Below are 19,600 nucleotides of genomic sequence, written 5' to 3' on the forward strand. Positions count from 1 at the left end.
TTCCCAGCAACCACATGGTGGCTCACAACCATTTATAATGAGATTTGGTGCCCTCTTCTGGCATGAGATTTGGTGCCCTCTTCTGGCGTGTAGGCATACATGCAGGCAGAACACTGTATACATAATAAATAAATAAATCTTTAAAAAAAGAAGAAAAGAAATATGAGGGAGAAAAGATAGAGTAGTGGAGAAGATAATCACAGTGCATTATATATGTGTATGAAACTGCCAAAGAACCAAATAAGTAAAAAGGTGTCCGAAAACTTTGTTTACATGCACATCTATATTTACCACTAAACATTAAAAGGAGTCCTTTTTCCTCCTCACCTTACCCAACTCATCCCCCAGCCATGCTCAGGAAGCACTAGGCAGCTTTGAGTTCTGAGGTCCAAGTTAGTGTTGCTGTCACCTCTTAGGCCTCATCCAACACAGTCAAATGACCTCTGAAATGAGAACCTAGAGATGGCCAACAGGATATGCCTGGAGATGGAGAAGTCAATCTGCTGGAAGAAGGCACCACTGATGGCTGTCATTGGTAGAAATGCCTTCACTGAAGGCCCTGAAGCCCAAAGCACAATAATCCCTGGCATTGATATTATAATGAACTTGCATGAAACCAGTTTCACAAAAGAAGCCTGGGGGGCGGGGGGCACACCTTTGATCCCAGCATTCCAGAGACAGAGGCAGGCGGATCTCTGTGAGTTCAAGGCCAGCCTGGACTACAGAGTAAATTCTAGGACAGGCTCCAAAGCTACACAGAGAAACCCTATCTAGAAAAAAAAAAAGAAGAAGAAGCCTATGAGATATTAATCAAAGATTACATGAAGCCAATCAATGACAAACTTGAGCTATAGAGACAAGAAAAAGCAAACTCTTTGTGCCAGGAATTGCAGAACAAATCAAGTATATGTCTAGTAATCTCAAAAGTTACCAGTTCTCTGTTGATGAAAACACAAATCCATTTAAATGGTTCTGCTGGGAAGCACCCTCATATGCTATTTCCTTTGAGGATGGCTTAAAAATGGAAAAATATTAACAAATTTTTACAACCACAGTCAATCTATCACTTGTTATCACAAGTGGCTTATCAATTCACATAATATCAGGACTGAAGACTCATGTGACTAACATCATCTTGACTCTTCACTTATTCTGACTTTGTATATCTGGAGAAGAGGGATTATTTTTAAGAAAACAAAAAGTTGCCAGATGGCAGTGGTGTACACCTTTGATCCCAGCACTTGGGAGGCAGAAGCAGATGAACCTCTGAGTTCCAGGCTGGCCTGGTCTACAGGATAGCCAGGGCTACACAGAGAAACCCACAGCCAGGGCTACACAGAGAAACCCTGTCTCGAAAAACCAAAAAGTCATAGTGGTTTCTAACAATAACAAATATAATTAGACATGCATACAAAAAAGAGAAGAGGAAGGTGGAGACAGACTCATAAATGTTGTCCTTCTTTATTTTATTTTCTCTTTTTTGACTCATGAACTATTGATGATGAAAGAATTTTATAGGCCACCTAATATCACTTAAATATAATACTCTTGATTTAGAAAAGAAGGAACTCAAAATATTATAAATCATCTAATTCATGTTTGTCTGATACACTCTTATATTTCTGTCTTCCTCTTCATTTTATTCACTGATCCTCTACACAAACAGAAAATCTATCTTCTATACCTCAGAGTCATTCAAATCTTCATTTGTTATCCTATGGTACTATTGATCATTAATTAAAACTTAACACAATGCAAAATTTCAGATAAGATCTAATAAAATGAATGTGGCCACCCCTTATAAAACAGATAAAGGCATGTGTCTTAGTGTTCTATTGCTGTGAAGGGACACCATGACCATGGCAACTCTTACAAAGAAAAAACATTTAACTGAGGTGGCTTACATTTTCAGAGATTTAGTACATTATCATCATGGTGTGACATGGCGACATGCAGGCAGACATGATGCTGGAGAAGGAGCTGAGAGTTCTACATCTTGACACGCAGGTAACAGGAAGTGGTCTAAGTGTCACACTGAGCCCAGCTTGAGCAAAGGAGACCTCAAAGCCCAACCCCACAGTGGCACATTTCCTCCAACAAGACCACATCTACTCCAAAAAAGCTACACTTCCTAATAATGCCACTGCCTATCAGCTTATGGGGGCCAATTACATTCAAACTACCACAACAAGTATTATCAAGATTGTTTACAAATAATCAATACAGAGAAGTTGCTTACAGTCAATATGGGACAAATTTAAGAGTAAGAAAGCTCTATAATGACCTATGTGATCTTAGGTAAGTTGTTAGAATTCTTTAAGACCACTTTCTGATATGTAAACTAGCAATACATAATAGTTCCTACTTCATACACTTACTTACAGGATAGCTCAGAGGTTCAGAGCACTTATTGCTCTTGCAGAGGACCTGGGTTTGGTTCCCAGTACCCATATGGAGGCTCACAACCATCTGTAATTCCAGATCCAGGGGATCTGGCACCCTCTTCTGACCTCTGTTGTCACCAGGCACACACATGGTATACATACATACATACATGCAGGAAAAGCACTCATACTCATAAAATAAATAAATCTAAGGAAAAAAGATTAACTATATAATGTATATTATCTTATATAATAACTACTCTGATATAAATAATGCTGGCTTGTTATTTTTATACACAGAACAAAAAATAAACTTTGACCTAAAATTTATTCTGTCTGAATCTCACAGCAGCACTACACCAAGAATTAAGGTCCTGAATTCCACTTACATTGTCTACTACAAAACCAAAAATGCTCTTAGCTATTTATACCTTAACAACTATTCTTCTCCCTCCATACTGAACAACTAATAATTTCTCCTTTTTTTCTGAAGTTTTTGTTTTGTTTTGTTTCCTTTGGTTTTCTCTTTTGAGATATGGTCTTGCTATGTGTCCCTTGCTAGTCTAGATCTCACTCGAAATCACACTGTCCCCAAACTTGAAGCAGTTCTCTTGCCTCTGCCTCCTTAGGGCTAGGTTTAAAAAACATCTGCGGGGCTGGAGAGATGGCTCAGTGGTTAACAGCACTGACTGTTCTTCCAGAGGTCCTGAGTTCAACTCCCAGCAACCACATGGTGGCTCTCAACCAACTGTAATGAGATCTGGCGCTAATAAATAGCTAAATCTTAAAAAAAAAAAAATCTGCTATGACATCTGTCAGTAAAAGGTGCTATTTTTATCTTTGTCAAAGCAAAAATACCAAAAAGCAGAAAAAATTGCTACAATTGAAAAAAAAAAACTCAATGGACCAAAGCCCAAAATCTAATGAAATCCATACCCCAAAAAGGAAATTGACAGGTAAAACCTATTTCACCTATCAAAACTAATGACAATGTTGACAAGAAATAACATGTGTCAGAACTTTAAAAGAAAACTGAGATGCCTAGAGTCAACGAAAACTAAGTTGTAAAACTCATGCAATAAGTTTCTTCAGAATCATTACTTATTAGCAAATGTTCTCGTTACTTTTCTGTGGCCAAAAGCGAAGTGGAGAAAAAAGAATTTATTTCATCTTAGAAGTCACAGTTCATCGTGGAGGGAAACTCAGGCAGGAAATCAAGGGAGGATCCTAAACCAGAAACCATGGAGGAAAGTTGCCTACTGGCTTGCTCTCTCACTTATGCTCAACCAGCTTTCTTACACAACCCAGGACCACATGCACAATGGCTGCACTGCCCACAGTGGGCTGGGCTCTCCCACATCAATCATTAATCAAATGGCCCACAGACATGCCACAGGCCAATTTCATGGAGGTAATTCCTCAATTAGAGGTTCTCTCTTCTCAAATGACTAGTTTGTGTCTAAATGAAAACTAACCAGTATAGCAAATAAGTGAACCTAAGATTTAAATAATAATGATATCTAATTCTATTTTTCCATTAGCCTTGCTAGGAGGCTAATGTTAGCCTTAGTTATTGTTAAAGTAGACTCTCAATATGAAGGTGGATTGCTTCTCAGCCTTTTAGCTACGATCAAGAGTAGTGTTGAGGTATGGCAGTGTAAAAGGTTGGAGAAAGTAAGACATTTGACTAAATTACTCTTCACTGTGACTTGATAATGTTTCTTTGTAATAGATCAGAAGCAAAGGAAAACATAATTCCAAACATGACTAGTGATAGTGGAACAAAGATAAAACAAGGATTTAAAATGATAGACTATATATCTTTTCATGAAGAAAGATTGATGAAGTCTGTTGGCAAATAGCTGCTAAGTCACTAAACAACACTAAAGCTGCAATTCTCAACCTGTGGGTGGCAACCCCTTTGGCAAACCTCTATCTCCAAAAATATTAACATTATGATTCACAACAGAAGCAAAATAACAGTTATGACATAGAAACAAAAATAATGTTATGGTTGAGGGTCAACACAACATGAGGAACTGTATTACAGGGTCACAGCATTTGGAAGGTTGAGAACCACTGCTCTAAAGGAGCCTCAGAAATCATATTGTCTGCCAACATACGTATAGGCCCCATGCAATAGTTAATTTTTCATTGATTTATGAATACACCCTAATCACAGTATACCAAGAAAAATAAACTACTCAATTACAGCAACAAAAACCATTTAAAGTAACACGGAGCTAAGAATCATGGTATACACCTCTAATCACAATGCACAAGAGGCTGGGGCAGAAAGAAGGTTAAAGACTCTGAGACCAGTCCGGGCTACACAGTAAGATGCTGTCTTGAAATATAACACACATACATCTAGTAACCATTCTCAGAACCATTTACACTTTTTTAAAGTTCTTAATAAATTCATCTTAAAGTATAGAATAAACACTCTACAACATGGCTTATTAAAAGTTGGGGTTATATGCCTCTTAAACCTTAAAACTGAAAACCACTGGTCTGAATTTTTTTACAAAATTTTTGAGCCAAGTGATGATGGCACATGAATTTAATCCCAGCACTTAGAAGGCAGAGGCAGGTGGGTCTCTATGTTCAAGGTCAACCTGGTCTACAAAGTGAGTTCCAAGACAGCCAGAGCTACACAGAGAAACCCTGTCTGGGGGGGGGGGGGGATGTTTGCTGCTGATATAATGTGTAAAAATAAGTCTTTTTGCCCCAGTGAGAACCCATTATCTGTGGTATAGAGGAAGCCAGAAGCCTCAAACCAAACCAATGACTAGTGGCAATGAACACTTGCAAGTAAAGATGAGTGGACTAAAGGGTAAACTGTGTGACTCATTGGGTCACACTACAGCTTCCACGACAAGATTTCTCTTTTTTTTTTCTTTTTGTTTGTTTTTTTTTTCTTTATTTTGTTTCGGTTTTTTTGTTTGTTTGTTTTTCTTCTAAATTTGGTACTGTTTTGGAGGAGAGGATGGCAAGGGCTAAGAGCAGACTCAAGGGGACAGGGAGGTAAGTGGGACTGGAATATATGATATGAAATCCACAAAGAATCAATAAAAGCCAGGCAGTGGTGGTGCACACTTTTTTTTTTTTTTTTTGGTTTTTTCGAGACAGGGTTTCTCTGTGTAGCTTTGCGCCTTTTCCTGGAACTCACTTGGTAGCCCAGGCTGGCCTCGAACTCACAGAGATCCGCCTGGCTCTGCCTCCCGAGTGCTGGGATTAAAGGTGTGCGCCACCACCACCCGGCTTGGTGCACACTTTTAATCTCAGCACTCAGGAGGCAGAGGCAGGTGGATCTCTGTGAGTTCAAGGCCAGCCTAGTCTACAGAGCAAGTTCCAGGGCAGCCAGGGCTGTTACACAGAGACCTGTCTTGAAGAGAGAGAAAGATCAATAAAAGTTTTAAAAAGTATGTTTGTATAATGTGCAAAAATAAGTCTGAATTGAAGGCATAATAATATACACACGTGTACATGTGAGATGACATCGAGAAATTTTTCACTGATATATTAATGAATTCTACACTTGCCCTGTAAAATGTGTTTCTTCCCCAGGAATTTGGAATACAAAAACTCTACTTGGGTTTTACCTTACTTTCATATAACAGTTTTCAAGGAGTCAAACTGCATGCACATTTTCAGTCATTTACCAAGCAGCCCATATTTTCACCACAAATTCCAATAACTAATATCATGTGAATAACCTTAGAACTGATTGCACCATTTAAATTAAGGATACATCACATTTTATTTTTTAAAAAAATGATAGAAAATTTGAAGGAATTTTAAGAATCTCAATTGGTAGAACCTACTATGTCTCAAAAAGAAAGAAAAAAACTGTGGTGACATAAGCAGCTACTCAATTTATATAAAGTATGGTACCATGCTGCATCTAAACTCAGCTTTTTTGGGTATGCTGTCTGTCTGTCTTGTAGAACAGTTCATAAGACAGCTGCAACTGTCTAAAATGACATAACAAAATAGTTAACACATCAGAAGCTTAAATAAATGAGAAAAACAGTTTAGCAATGACACAATTCTTATTTATTTTGGAACCAAGGCTCATACCCAAAACTCTGTGTTTTACCAACCAAGAAGTTATTTATTATAGCAACTTCATTCCAAGATTTCCAAAATTTTCCACACACTATCAAAGCCTGTGTGTGCTGTTACCTGGGCAACACTAAACAGGACTTTTACCTTCACAGAACTGGAGGGTCAAAGAGAAGCAACCTTCCTTCAAACTGTGCATGGTTTTAGTAAGAAGCAGTAAGTGTGAAATCAGCAGACAGAAAAGCTTGAGACCTGCCCCCAGTGCTTCAGTCTGATAAACAAATAGAACTCACTGCCATGTATCTTCATTTCTAGCCACCCAGTGCCCCTGCATAACAAGGTATACTCCATGCAATACTTTAAAACATGGTCAATCATACTGTCGATAATTAATACAGAAATCCTTTGTAGTTAATCAATCCCTCAGGACTGAGAAGATGGTTCAGTGGGTAATATATTTGTTACAAAAACATGAGGTCCCCAGAACCCAAGTAAATGTCAAGCACATCTGTAACCCCAGAGGTCAGATATGGAGGCAAGGAATTCTTGGAACAAGCTGGAGAGCTAGACTAGCACAATCAACAAGTTCTCCGTTCAAGAGACCCTGCCTCAATACATAAGATGGAAAGCAAGCCATCAGGGAAGATACAGGACCTCTGACCTCTACATACATATGCCCACTCATGTGAACACATGAAAAGACATACAAACACATAGAAACATAGACATGCACACACACAAACACACAAAACACCCTTTTTTTGTGTTTTTTTACTCACTCAATCTCTCCCATCTGGATTTGATATGAAATTTCTGTCTTGCTGCCCTAAATTCTAAAGCCAGTAGTTCAAAAACTACCTTTCTGCCTGAACCAGCAATAGCCTCAAAAATGTGAGACCCAGTCATTTAGAAACCACATTTTAGAAGATCTTTGAAAACACAATTACTTCCTGCTCTGGTATAGTCAATTTGATGCTGTCTACTGAACAAACCAAAATGAAAGAAAAACACTAATATCTTCAAAAAGATTTTCTTTCCAACACATTGAAAACCAATGAATACCAGTTGTTGTCGTTGTTGTTGTTTTCTCTCTAACACAATTTTTCTCTTCAACTTTTACTGTAAATATACTTAACCACTCTCAAGGTCACGTTTTAATCAGGAGCACAGCATATAAAGCATGCTTAATGCTAAGAAGTACAAGATGACTCTAGATATAAAACAAAAGATAAGCCTAAAGCAGAAGAAAAACACATTCTAGGCTCTTAACCATCTGAGGGTGACTAGGGTCACCTAGCTCTTTCACTACTCTGCCCTGCCCATGCCTCTAAGCCTCTGATCACCCAAGTTCATGGCCCAGTAAGGCTTTCCCTCCAAACTAGTCATCTTATTTTCACAAGTTCAAAATTCTACCCATTCTTCTAAGCAGTGAAAACGTCCTCTTTCCCTATCCCTACAACTATAGTCATCTTTCCCATTTCTCTAAACTATTGCAGTACTTTCTCTTTACTACCCATTACTTTCTGGCTTACATTATACCTGTATTCCCATATTTAATCCCCCACATAAGCATGAAGGTTTCAAGGTCAAGGATCACGCCTTATTCATCTCTATTCAAACTGCTTACTGCTTAACAGAGTCCTGGAGCTGAAATCAATAAATGCTTGGGTTAGGAAAGGACAGAAGCCCACTACTAGCTGATGCATGTCTGTAATCCTCACACTTGAGAGGTAAAAATAGGAGCACTGGGGGTTCAAGATCATCTCAAGGGGAATTTGAGATAATTTTTGGCTATGTGAAAGTCTGTCTCTTTGAGGCAAACAAAAACAGAGATACTGAGAACCAATCCAGAACCCTGACTTTACCAATAACCACCCATACAATCTTGGGTTTTAGTTTTTTGTTTGTTTGTTTGTTTTGTTTTATTTCTCCATGTGGATTTGGTGCCTGTCCTGGATCTCGCTCTGTAGACCAGGCTGGCCTCACCTCACAAAGATCCGCCTGGCTCTGCCTCCCAAGTGCTGGAATTAAAGGTGTGCGCCACCACCGCCCGGCGACTTTTTTTTTTTTTTTTTTACGCTCAACTGCAGATTAGAAAAGTATGCTAAACTAGTTTTTATGTCTGTCTGTCCATCCATTTGCTCATTTATTTTGAATGTTCACGGGGGTGTTGCTTATTTTAAATGAGGCTGGTAATCCTTACTTGAGTGTAAAATTAATTAGAAAGTTAAATCCTGGCATCTTTTCATAAATGACATGAAAAGAATATTTCAAGTGTTTTACAGCCAGTAATGTGCTTTACATTTTACAATTAGTTACAGCAGGGAGTCCAAATTATACTATTTGCTGGTTGTCCCTGGTATAAATAATTCCACTATGACCAGTCAAGAAAGACTATGACAATATCACTAAACACAAAACTAGGTAAAAAAGAAATATGCACAATTTCTGTTCCAAGTTCAATAGCCAATCAGCACAACCCTGAAAAGATAAGGAGTATTTCACCAAACTGTTCTTTCAAGTATGTGTCTGTGTCTGCGTGTGTGTGTGTGTGTGTGTGTGTGTCTCTGTGTGTGTGTGTGTGTGTGTGTGTGTGTGTGTGTGTGTGCAAAAGCAAGATACTCAATATTTCACCCCATGGAGTATAGTGAAAACAGTTTAATACATGCTCAGCATAACAATCTCCAGTATCCTTCATGTATACAAAACAATAAATCTTATTCTTAGTTACATGTTCTCTTCATCGCAATTCATAGCTCTCTTCAAAAAGGAAAATAACAGACACCTATTGATATCACTGTAAGACAAATAAGTTAGGGGAAGTAGGCATGTGGTTTAGAAATTATCAGCTAAGGTCAAGGTTCTCTGCCTTCGTTCAGATCCATATGCCTGAAGGACACAATACACTAACACGGTACTACTACTAACACCAATGACTCCCTTTGCCAAGTGACCTATATTATGAAAAACAAAAATTTCACATAATTCTGGTATTGGTATCAATGCCCCCAACCACTTGAGAAGCTTACAGAGAAAAACCAGTGCAGTAAAAAAAAAAAAAAGCAAATTTTCCATTCCTAATTTTCCCCAAATTCTCAACACAAGCTCACATCTTCCAATGAGACTTCTATTACTACGATCCTCTATTAGAATTAGCATTTTACTTAATTTACTCTTCTTTTGTCTTGTTTTGTTTTGTTTTTCAAGACAAGGTTTCTTTGTGTAGCTTTGCGCCTTTCCTGGAACTCGCTTTGGAGACCAGGCTGGCCTGAAACTCACAGAGATCCGCCTGCCTCTGCCTCCTGGGTGCTGGGATTAAAGGTGCCACCACCGCCTGGCCTTAATTTACTCTTAAAGACATGTAATACTTGTTGAGCTTAAAACAGGCAAATAAATCATAATTCACAAACTACTGTTTAGACTTCATACTCTGAGAAAAGCAAGATTTGTTGAAATACTTTCCTGACTTTTTACTTAAGCATACTAAACTGGATAAGGAGCAAAGAAGTTTCCTAAATGTATTTTTGGCTGTACTATGTCTATCACAACAACACTGCCAGTAGCCAGATTTTTCATGAGTATTTATAAAAAGTGTGTTTTCTATTTTTAAGACTATTTATAAAATAAGAAGGCTAAAAATTTCAAGCCCAAATTAATAATCTTAGCCCAAATCTAACTCTAAATGAACTAAAAATATGCCTACAGGTTTCCTAGGAAAATCCCCCAACACTATATTTTTAAAAAATCCAAAGATAATCAAAAATGAGTCAGCGTGAGCATGAACTTGCTATATTCAAACAATTGTGACATTCTGTTGGCTGAATAAGAGCAATATGGAAAGTAAATAAAATACAAAAAAGAAAATGTTGAGACAAGTCTGCGTAACTCTATTAACTGTTATATACTAGGATCCACTAATGTCCGAATATTTATACCCAATTCAAATATTAGTTATAGAGTCAAAACTACACAGTCGAGTCAAAAAAAAAATGACTATATCAGGCTGGAGAGATGGCTCAGCAGTTCAGAGCACTTGTTGTCCTTGCAGAAACCCAGGTTTGATTCCCAACACCCATGTGGTAGTTCACAACCATCCATAACTACAATTCCCTCTTCTGAACTCCAAGGGCACCAGGCAGACAAGTGGTACACAGACAGATATGTGTGCAAAACACTCATACATATAAATAAATCTTTTTAAATACAATTTTAATGAGAATGTCTTCATTACTCAGGTTCAACTGTTTTTTCTGTTTCCATTTGTCATGGCAAATGACTATAAGACTATCTATGGAGAAATCCCTGGGTTGGCCAGGCATAGTGGTGAAATCCTAGGACTCAAAGCCAGACTAGGTTACATAGTAAACTAGGGCTGGGGCCTGCAATGGATTATACAGCAAGACCCTGTCTCAAAAAAAAAAAAAAAAAAAAAAAAAAAAAACTATGGAAAAAAAGTCCTATGTTCAGTCTTTGGCTGACAATCATCCTCAAACTCCAAGGCTGATTCATTTATATGAGATAAGAAGTTATACTTTGGGTCTGGTTAATCTCAATGTCTGATGTTTTTCTTGTTTTGGTTTGGTTTTGGCAGTGTATTTTATACTAAAATTTAAAATAATGTTTAAAAGATGTTATAATCATGCAAAAACTGATCGAAACTTATAAAATGAGGGTGAGGGGCTCTCTGGGAACTCCCAAAGGCTACAGTATTGACTTCAATCTCCTAACGTCCTCATCCCCATACCACTTAAAGAACGGTGGCTGAGGGCTAGAGAGTTGGCTCAACAGTTAAGAGCACATGTTGCTCTTGCAGAGGTCCCAGCACCTACAGGGATATAGCTCACAACCATCTTTAACTCCAGATACAGGGGATGTGATGCCCTCTTCTGACCTCCAGGGGCACCAGATACACACACACACACACACACACACACACACACACACACACACACACACACACACACACACACACGGTGTACATACTTGCAGGCAAAGTACTCATACAAAGAAGGAAAGAAAGAAAAGGAAAGAAGGAGGGAGAGGGAGAGGGAGAGGGAGAGGGAGAGGGAGGGAGGGGGAGAGAGAGAGAGAGAGAGAGAGAGAGAGAGAGAGAGAGAGAGAGAGAGAGAGAGAAATCTCAAAAGAACTTTCAAAAAGAAAATGGTAGGCTGAAGTCCCAGTTCTACACCTCCTGCACAAGAGATTTTTGATCCCTAACTGTTCCTTTCTTCAAAGCCAGTATCTAGAAGGCTGTTCACCTCTCCCACATAATATTTGTACTTGGAACAACAGAATTTCCTCTTTTCACTCCTCCCCCAGCCCTAGGACTTTCAGCTTCACTGCGGTATTTGAGAGTTCAAACAAATACAGAGCAATGAAACCATTTCAAGTTTCCGGTAAGGCAAAGAAAAGAGTTGTCAGAAGTAACAAATTCAGAACTGATGAGCTGGGAGAAATGAAAACTCTTGTTTCTCAAACTTAATAATACTTTGTCAGTCAAAGATAAATACAGCTGGGCTGGGTGGTCCATGTCCATAACCCCAACACTTAGGAAGCTGAGGCAGAAGGATTGCTATGAGTTTAATTAAATTAAGGTCAGTGTGGGCTACATAGTGAATCTTAGGCCAGTCAGAGCTCCCATATAAGACTGTCTCAAAAAAATAAGTAAATAAGGCTGGAGAGACAGCTCAGTAGTTTAAGAGCACTAGCTGATCCTCCAGAGGACCTGGCTTCAATTCTAGGACCCACATGGTGCTAACAATTATCTGTAACAGCGGTTCCAGGGAATCTGATGCCCTCTTCTGGCCTCCTCTGGCACCAGGCACAGAAGGGGTGCAAGGACATACATGGAGACAAAACACTCATACACATAAAATTAAATAAATCTTTTAAAAAAAATATCCCAACAAAAACTGCCTAACCTCTCAAATAATAAAAAAAAAATGTTATAAATCATGAAGGAATGATCAAACGACCAAAAATTCTCAGAACAGCACAAGCATAACATACAGAACTTTTCATCAAATGTTTAAAAAGAGAAGGAAAGAAAGAAAGTTCAGAGGTCTACAGTCCTATCTTTTGCACTTGGTTTGTATTGTTTAATATTCCCCTCAAGAGCTCAACAGTACTGGAACTTACCACCTTGTTTGCAGCTTCCCAGAGCACAAATTAAGCTTCACAATATCTCACAGATAAGCCATGCACAACTACATCTATTTCTCCCCCAGATGATTTAGTAATATTAGAGTACATCTTGAACTAATTTAGTATGGGCATCAATCTAACTCAAAGTCTTAGCTAGCTTCCTAAGCAGTACAATTTTGTAATACTGTGTACATTAAATTCATCTAGCCTTTCTTCTTTGCAGCCTCAGTGTCAGTTTCTTATAGAGCACTCAACCAAGACAATTAATCACAAGCCAATTTCCCTTTCTTAGCAGCTTGTGAACTAATATTTTCCACAAGCAAAATCCACTTCCAATTTGACCATAAACTTCATGCCTGGATCTTCTGATCATAACTACTGGCTATTCTACAGAAGTGCAGCACATGTCAAATGTAAACATACAACAGAAAAGCCTAAAGGTTTTCATGAAATTGTGTTCTCTGAATTGTAACAATCAACTATTTACCTCTTCTCATACACAAGAAAATACAAATGCATTAAAATTATCTAAATCTTCCAGTGACAAAATGCAGGCTTGACTTTGAAATCAGTTTTCAAACAGCACTAAACATGTCAATCAAGTCCTTACCATCAACGAAAGGTTAGCGATTCATTTTATTTGCATAATACCATCAATTCTGAAAAGGATCGCCGAAATTTGAGTCTTTTTTCTGGTATAACTAACTCTGAGAAGTCCAAAGAGAATACACAAGCACCTGAACGAAAACTGTCTTGAGATCAGAAACGAACTCTTGTCAGTTCAGCCCCCTTGCTCCTGGCCACCACCCCTGATGGCCAGTGGCCCCTTTCCACACGCTGACGCACTGCCCAGCCTTGTACCGTTGGCGATCAGAGCAAAGTACTAACCCAGTCTCAGAAACTTTGACTCAGTTATCAAGACACGGAGCACCCACAACAGGCGCGGGGGTGTGGATGGGTGTCTGTCACGGCCCATTCGGTCAACTTTGAAGCAGGGCATTTCTTGCAGGTAGAGATCTGCCCAAAAAAAACAGTCTATCCCAGACAGTAAAACCACAAGCATCGCCGGCAGGAACGGAGCAAAGTGCGCGGGGCGGAGGAAGGGGAAGAGCCAGGGAAGGACACGGGATCCAACAGACGCTTTCAAGTAGGTAAGAAAATAACCCTGTCCACACGCCCCCCGGACTCGGGGTTGCTGGGACCGAGAACTCGGCAGCAGCCTCATCCCGGCAGCCGGCGGCGGGGGCGGCGGCAATGTCAGGAGGGCACAGTGGGAGGCGGCGGCCGCCCGAGCCACCACCCCGCCCCAGGTGAGGGGCGCCAACCCCGCCTCCCGCCCGGCGGCCCCGCCGCGACGAGCAGCCACCCGGAGAACCCGGGTGTCCCGGAGGCGGCCGACGGCGCTGAGCCAGCCGGATGCCTTCCGCCCTGGTCATCCAGCATCCCGGTCCAGGGCCGGGCCTCGCACCCGGACCCTCTCTAGACCAGCCCGGAACCCCCAGACCCACCGGACCGCGGCTCCCCGCCGTCAGGCCGCCCTCGGGCCCCTCGAAGGCCGCCTTCGCCTCACCTCACGTCTCCGCGGCCGCTGCCGGAACAACAACTCTGTCAGACGTCCGAGTCCCACCCGCCGCCCAGAGCTCTGCGGTCGGGCCCGTCCCGTTCACTCCGCCGCCGCCGCCGCCGCCGCCGCCGCCGCCGCCGCCGCCGAAGCCCAGGGAGGGCGGAGGGAGCGGGGCGGAGGGAGCGGGCTGAGGAGGGGAGAGGACCGCCCGGCAGGAAGAGGCGAGGGAGGGGGCGGACTGAGGAGGAGGCGGCCGCCGGGAGCGCGCGCGCCCGTTCCCCCCTCGGCGCGGCGTGCGCGCTCCCGAGGGCGGAGGCGCCTTCTCGGCCGAAGGCGGCGGCGCGCACGCGCGTACCCAGCCCCGCCTGACCCCGCTCGGCCCCGAGAGCGCCGAGTACAAACCGGACCGAAAGCGAGCAAAAAAAAAAAAAAAAAAAAAAAAAAGAGCCGAGGCGCGCGAGGCCCTCCTGCAGGCGCTCTGGCGCCTGCCAATCAGCCCCCGAGACTGACTGAGTTCTAAGATGATTCCCTTTTGAGGAGATTCTTTCCTTACAAACCTGTTTTACATATTTCCATTCTGTGCAGCCAGTAAGACACCTCGGAGGACTAACTTCCCCGGGACTCTCACTCTTCATCCTTTGAAGGTGTCTCTGTGCTCCGAAGCAACCCCCTTGATTGGATCCTCTAGACTCAGATGAGCACATGGGAAAGAGCTGAACACTGCGGTGAAGGCAGCAGGGTCTCTCACCTTTTATGCTTTCAGAGAATAGATTTTGGAGGACAGATAAGCTAGAGAAGTATCTATTTTCTGCCACAAATGTTGTTCTGATCTTTGAACTGTGACTATCTTCCTTTCTAGATCAAGCAGCCAGAAATGACCTGTATATTCCCCGAAACTCCTAGGACATTTTTCTTCCGGTTTATGGCACCTATATATGTAACCTTAACGTGTGAAATATTTTAGAGATTCCAGAAAGACCTACTTCATTCATTTCTGTGTCTTTTACGGTGACTTCTACCCCGCTAACAGGAAGTATTCAGTAAATGTTACTGTTTGAGTTAAATGTATCAAGCGATTTGAGCGCTAGAACGGCTTCTTGTGTTGAAAATTTTCTTTTGTTATACTTCAATGTCCTGTCCTTATTGTCCACCCAGATCCAAAAGCTACCCTGAGAAATGTAACATTTGTCAAAGGGCTTTCAAACCCAAGTTTCTTTTCTCCTTTTTCTTAATGTTAATGCCTACAGATGCTTGGTCACAGCAATAGTGTTCCAACTAATTTGGGTTTTCCCTCCCTGTTAGGTCCTTTCCAGAAGGTATTTTTGTTAAGTTCTGTACCCTGAGAGCCTTCCTAACCCTGAACCTGACTCAATGACTGCTTTAAGTTTTGATACCTAATAAAGTTAGGATTTAAATAACACAAATCATCTGTTGATGTCCAAACTTTCGGAATCTCTTTGTAAATATGCAAGAAGTAGATACTGAGCCAGGCTCTATGAGAAAATCAACACATGAGAAAGCCATAGTTGTTGCCTTCTGGTATCTTCTAAATGGAGCAAAGTTATTTGACAAAGAGAACAATGAATGCTAGCTCACTTTCTCCTTTTTAATCAGTCCAAGACCTCAGACAGGCCAAAGAAGGGTGCCACTTCACAATTAAAGTCAGTCTTCTCACTTCAGTTAAGCTAATCTGGATCATCCTTCACAGGCACACCCAGAGTCTTGTCTTCCAGATAACTCTGTGTCCTGTCAAACTGACAATATTAGCCACTGAAGAAGGCCAGGCACAGCTTGTGTTTGGAGGAGAATGGAAGGAAGTCTTTCTCACTCTGCCTGCCTTGATGAGTGGATATAGTTACTGCAACCACTCCGCTACTATGAAGGAAACTGGCCTGAAGGTGAAGCTGACACATTGTGAAAGAGTTCAAACTAAGCCTAAAGCCTTCCTCTAGATTTAGTCATTCCTCTGAGTCAAGATGCTTTCTTAGCTATTTTAAATTTTAAAAATGAGTTTAGCTTTTTATTATTTGCAGTCAAGGCTAAATTTTTCATTACATATTATGGAAGGGGGAGTTATGTATTATATGACTCTTCCAAGGGTGTTTTTCTCAATGGAATGAATATACTGTATTTGGCCTTCAAAGGAATCTGTCCACTCCCCAAACCTTTCCCAGACTAGTTTATATAATGTCTGAGAACACATCACTGCACTTTTAAAAAACTTTAGTTAAGTTATGTGCTCTATTTAAATCAACTTGCCCTAGTAAAAGCACTTCATGAGCCAGGCAGTGGTAGCGCAAGCTTTTGTAACCATGTGTGTGTGTTTAATATGTGAGACATTTTATGTTTTTTTTGTCTTGTGTGTGTGTTGTATGCTTAGGTGTACACTCAGAAGCCAAAAGACGATGCTGAGCATCTTCTTTTACTGCTCTCTATCTTGTTTCTTTTTCTTTCTTTCTTTCTTTTTTGTTTGTTTGTTTTGAGACAGGGTTTCTCTGTGTAGTTTTGGTGCCTGTCCTGGATCTCACTCTGTAGATCAGGCTGGCCTCGAACTCACAGAGATCCACCTGGCTCTTTGCCTCCCAGGTGCTGGAATTAAAGGTGTGTGCCACCGCCACCCGGCTCTACCTTGTTTCTTGACAGAGTCTCTTACTGAACCTATAGCTCTTGATTTTCTTGGCTAGGCTGGCAACCAGCAAGCTCCAGCAAACTTCCCATCTCCATTTCTGCCAGCACTGGGATTACAGGCATACATGGCCACATTTTTGTTTTGTTGCTTTTTGACGGGGAGGGGGGAAACTGGAAAGATTAGAAAAATGACACAAGTAAGATGGACAGTGATGGCTCTTGCCTTTAATCCCAGCACTTGGGAGGCAGAGGCAGATGAATCTCTGAGTTCAAGGCCAGCCTGGTCTACGGAGTAAGTTCCAGGATAGCCAGGGCTACACAGAGAAACCCTGTCTCAAAAAATAAAAACAAACAAAAAAAAAAACAGGAAAAAAAAGAAAAAAAGAAAAATTACACTAGCTACCTGAAGAAAGGAGAGGTAGCAAAAGATACAATATAGGAAGAAAAACTTTCCTCCTTCCATTTTATTTAGAGCTGAAAATCAAAGAAATCTAGACAAATCATACTGAGTCGATATTAAAGTCATCCTTTAAGGCTGAATAGGAACACATTCAACCAGCCAGTCATGGTGGCTCCTGCCTGTAGTCCCAGTACTTGGAAGGCAGAGGCAGGAAGATCACTACAAGTTCACGACCAGCCTGGGATACATAGTGAGTTCCAGGACAGCTTGGGCTACAATGTAAGAGCCTGTCTCAAAAAAGGAAAAAGAAGAAGAGGAAGAGAAGGATGAGGAGGAAGACATTGACCATCACCATCAACAATGGCAACCCCAACTTGGGTCAAGCAATATGATTATGAGAATCAGAAAATGTTCTCAATCATTAGCGAGACCGGCAGATTGTAAATGTCTCTTGAAGAATAGTTGACTCACTATTTATAGAATTTAGTAAGAAATAAAACTGACACTTACCAATACCTGGTAGAGGTGCCCGAAATTCATCTCACTGTCAGACTCCTTTTCTTTGTCCAGGGCAGTGACCCTCTTTAGTGAATAACAAAACTACCTTGGAAGAAAGGGGGTCGGGGGAGGGGAAAGGGGTAGTATATGTCTACTCAGCCCCTAAGAGATGGCCAACCTCTGAGACAGTGACTAGGGCTTCTTTTGTATCATAAAAACGTTTCGGTATATAAAAAGTAGAGAAAATAGCCTGGTAAGTGTTGCAGAATATTTGTACACTGTGTAAAGATGTGTTGCTATGACTGGTGTAATAAGCTGAATAGCCTTTAGCTAGACAGGAGAGATAGGCAGGACTTCCTGACAGAGAGAGGAAGGGAGACAACATCGAGACTCAGAACAAGTCGGACGCACAGAATGGGAGAGAGGTAAAAGCCATGTGGTAGAATGTAGAGTAATAAAATTATGTGTTAATTTAAGTTATAAGAGCTAGTGGACAAGCCTAAGCTAATGGCCAAGCTTTCATAATTAATAAGACTCTGTCGTTATTTGTAGGCTAGAGGTCCCAACGAGAAAGCATACTACACATAAGTCCTCTTGTGCCCATTACTCACCTTGCACAGTTACCAAAATATGGCTAATCTCCCCACCCTCATCCCCTACACAAATTTCAATGGCAAACATTTCTGCATCTAGCCCTAAAAGCTAAGGAATCTTTTATTGCCATCAATAAAACCTAAAAGATAGATGCTTATCTATCTTTGCAGGATAGATAAGCAAGTTCCTTAAAAAAAAATAGATTGTATAAAGTTAAGCAGGAAAGAGGAGATGTTAGGTTTACTTGGATATTGATTTAGATTTTTTTATATATTTTTTTCATTTCTTTTTTGCAGTTTATAAGGTATAATTGACAATTAGCTATACATTTTTGAAATGTAAAACTTGACAAATTTTGGCATATATACACATCTAAAAACATCACCACAATCAAGACAATAAGCATAGCTACCATGCCAAAGAGATTATTCGGGTCCATTTAGCCCTATCTCCCACATCCTCAGGAAGCCATTAATCTGCTGTTACTATAGATTAGTTTGCATTTAAATTCTTCTAGGGCTGGGGAGCTAACACAGTTGTTACAGCATTTACCTAGCACACACAAAGCCCTTGTTTGACTTCCAGCACCACATAAACCAGGTGCAGTAGCTTACACCAACATACCCAGCACCTGGATGGAGTTCAAGGCTGGAGGATCAGACGATGTAAGAAATTCAAGATCATCCTCAGGCGGTGGTGGCACACGCCTTTAATCCCAGCACTTGGGAGGCAGAGCCAGGTGGATCTCTGTGAGTTCGAGGCCAGCCTGGTCTACAGAGTGAGATCCAGGACAGGCTCCAAAGCTACACAGAGAAACTCTGTCTCGAAAAACCAAAAAAAAAAAAAAAAAGAAAAAGATCATCCTCAGCTACAAAGAGAGCTTGAAATCATCCTGGGATGAAACCCTATCTCAAAAATATGAAAATTTTCCATAAATGGAATTATAAAATATATTTCTTTATGTTGCTTTTTCTACTCATAATTATTGTGCTTATTGTAATTTAAAATTTACCCATGTTGTTATTTTGTATTTCCTTTTAGTCTCTCCATCTCACAGCATGTGTTTAATCCTATTCAAGGGAGCCATTGAGCCTTAGCTTATTTATGCTCAAGTTCCCTGCCATGCTCTGCTTCTGTACTCTCTTATCTAGAATGTGGAAATAACGCCCTTTTTTTTTTCAAGTTTGGCAAAGTATTTTTTCAACTTTTTGGGATTTTTTGGTTTGGTTTTGTTTTTTCAAAACAGAGTTTCTCTGTATAGCCCTGTCTGTTCTGGAACTCACTCTGTAGACCAAGGTGGCTTCAAATTCAGAGATGCAC

At 40.8% G+C, this 19,600-nt stretch overlaps 1 protein-coding gene across 4 annotated transcripts in view; it reads right to left on the reverse strand.

Moving 5' to 3' along the window:
• Rabgap1l (RAB GTPase activating protein 1 like) overlaps positions 1-14,405 on the reverse strand; it is a 589,856-nt gene extending 575,451 nt beyond the window's left edge. For 2 of the 4 annotated variants that reach the window (XM_052737345.1, XM_052737344.1), the window contains exon 1: positions 14,167-14,392. The gene's annotated coding sequence lies outside the window, so the exon portion shown is untranslated. Of the gene's footprint in view, positions 1-14,166 lie in introns of all 4 variants that reach the window. The other 2 variants (XM_052737347.1, XM_052737346.1) reach the window with 1 other exon arrangement.
• Between the last annotated feature and the right edge of the window lie 5,195 nt (positions 14,406-19,600).

The sequence above is a fragment of the Peromyscus californicus genome, unplaced genomic scaffold (assembly GCF_007827085.1).
Source record: "Peromyscus californicus insignis strain IS unplaced genomic scaffold, ASM782708v3 Scaffold_14__1_contigs__length_90479793_seg_2, whole genome shotgun sequence".
NCBI classification, from domain to species: Eukaryota; Metazoa; Chordata; class Mammalia; order Rodentia; family Cricetidae; genus Peromyscus; species Peromyscus californicus.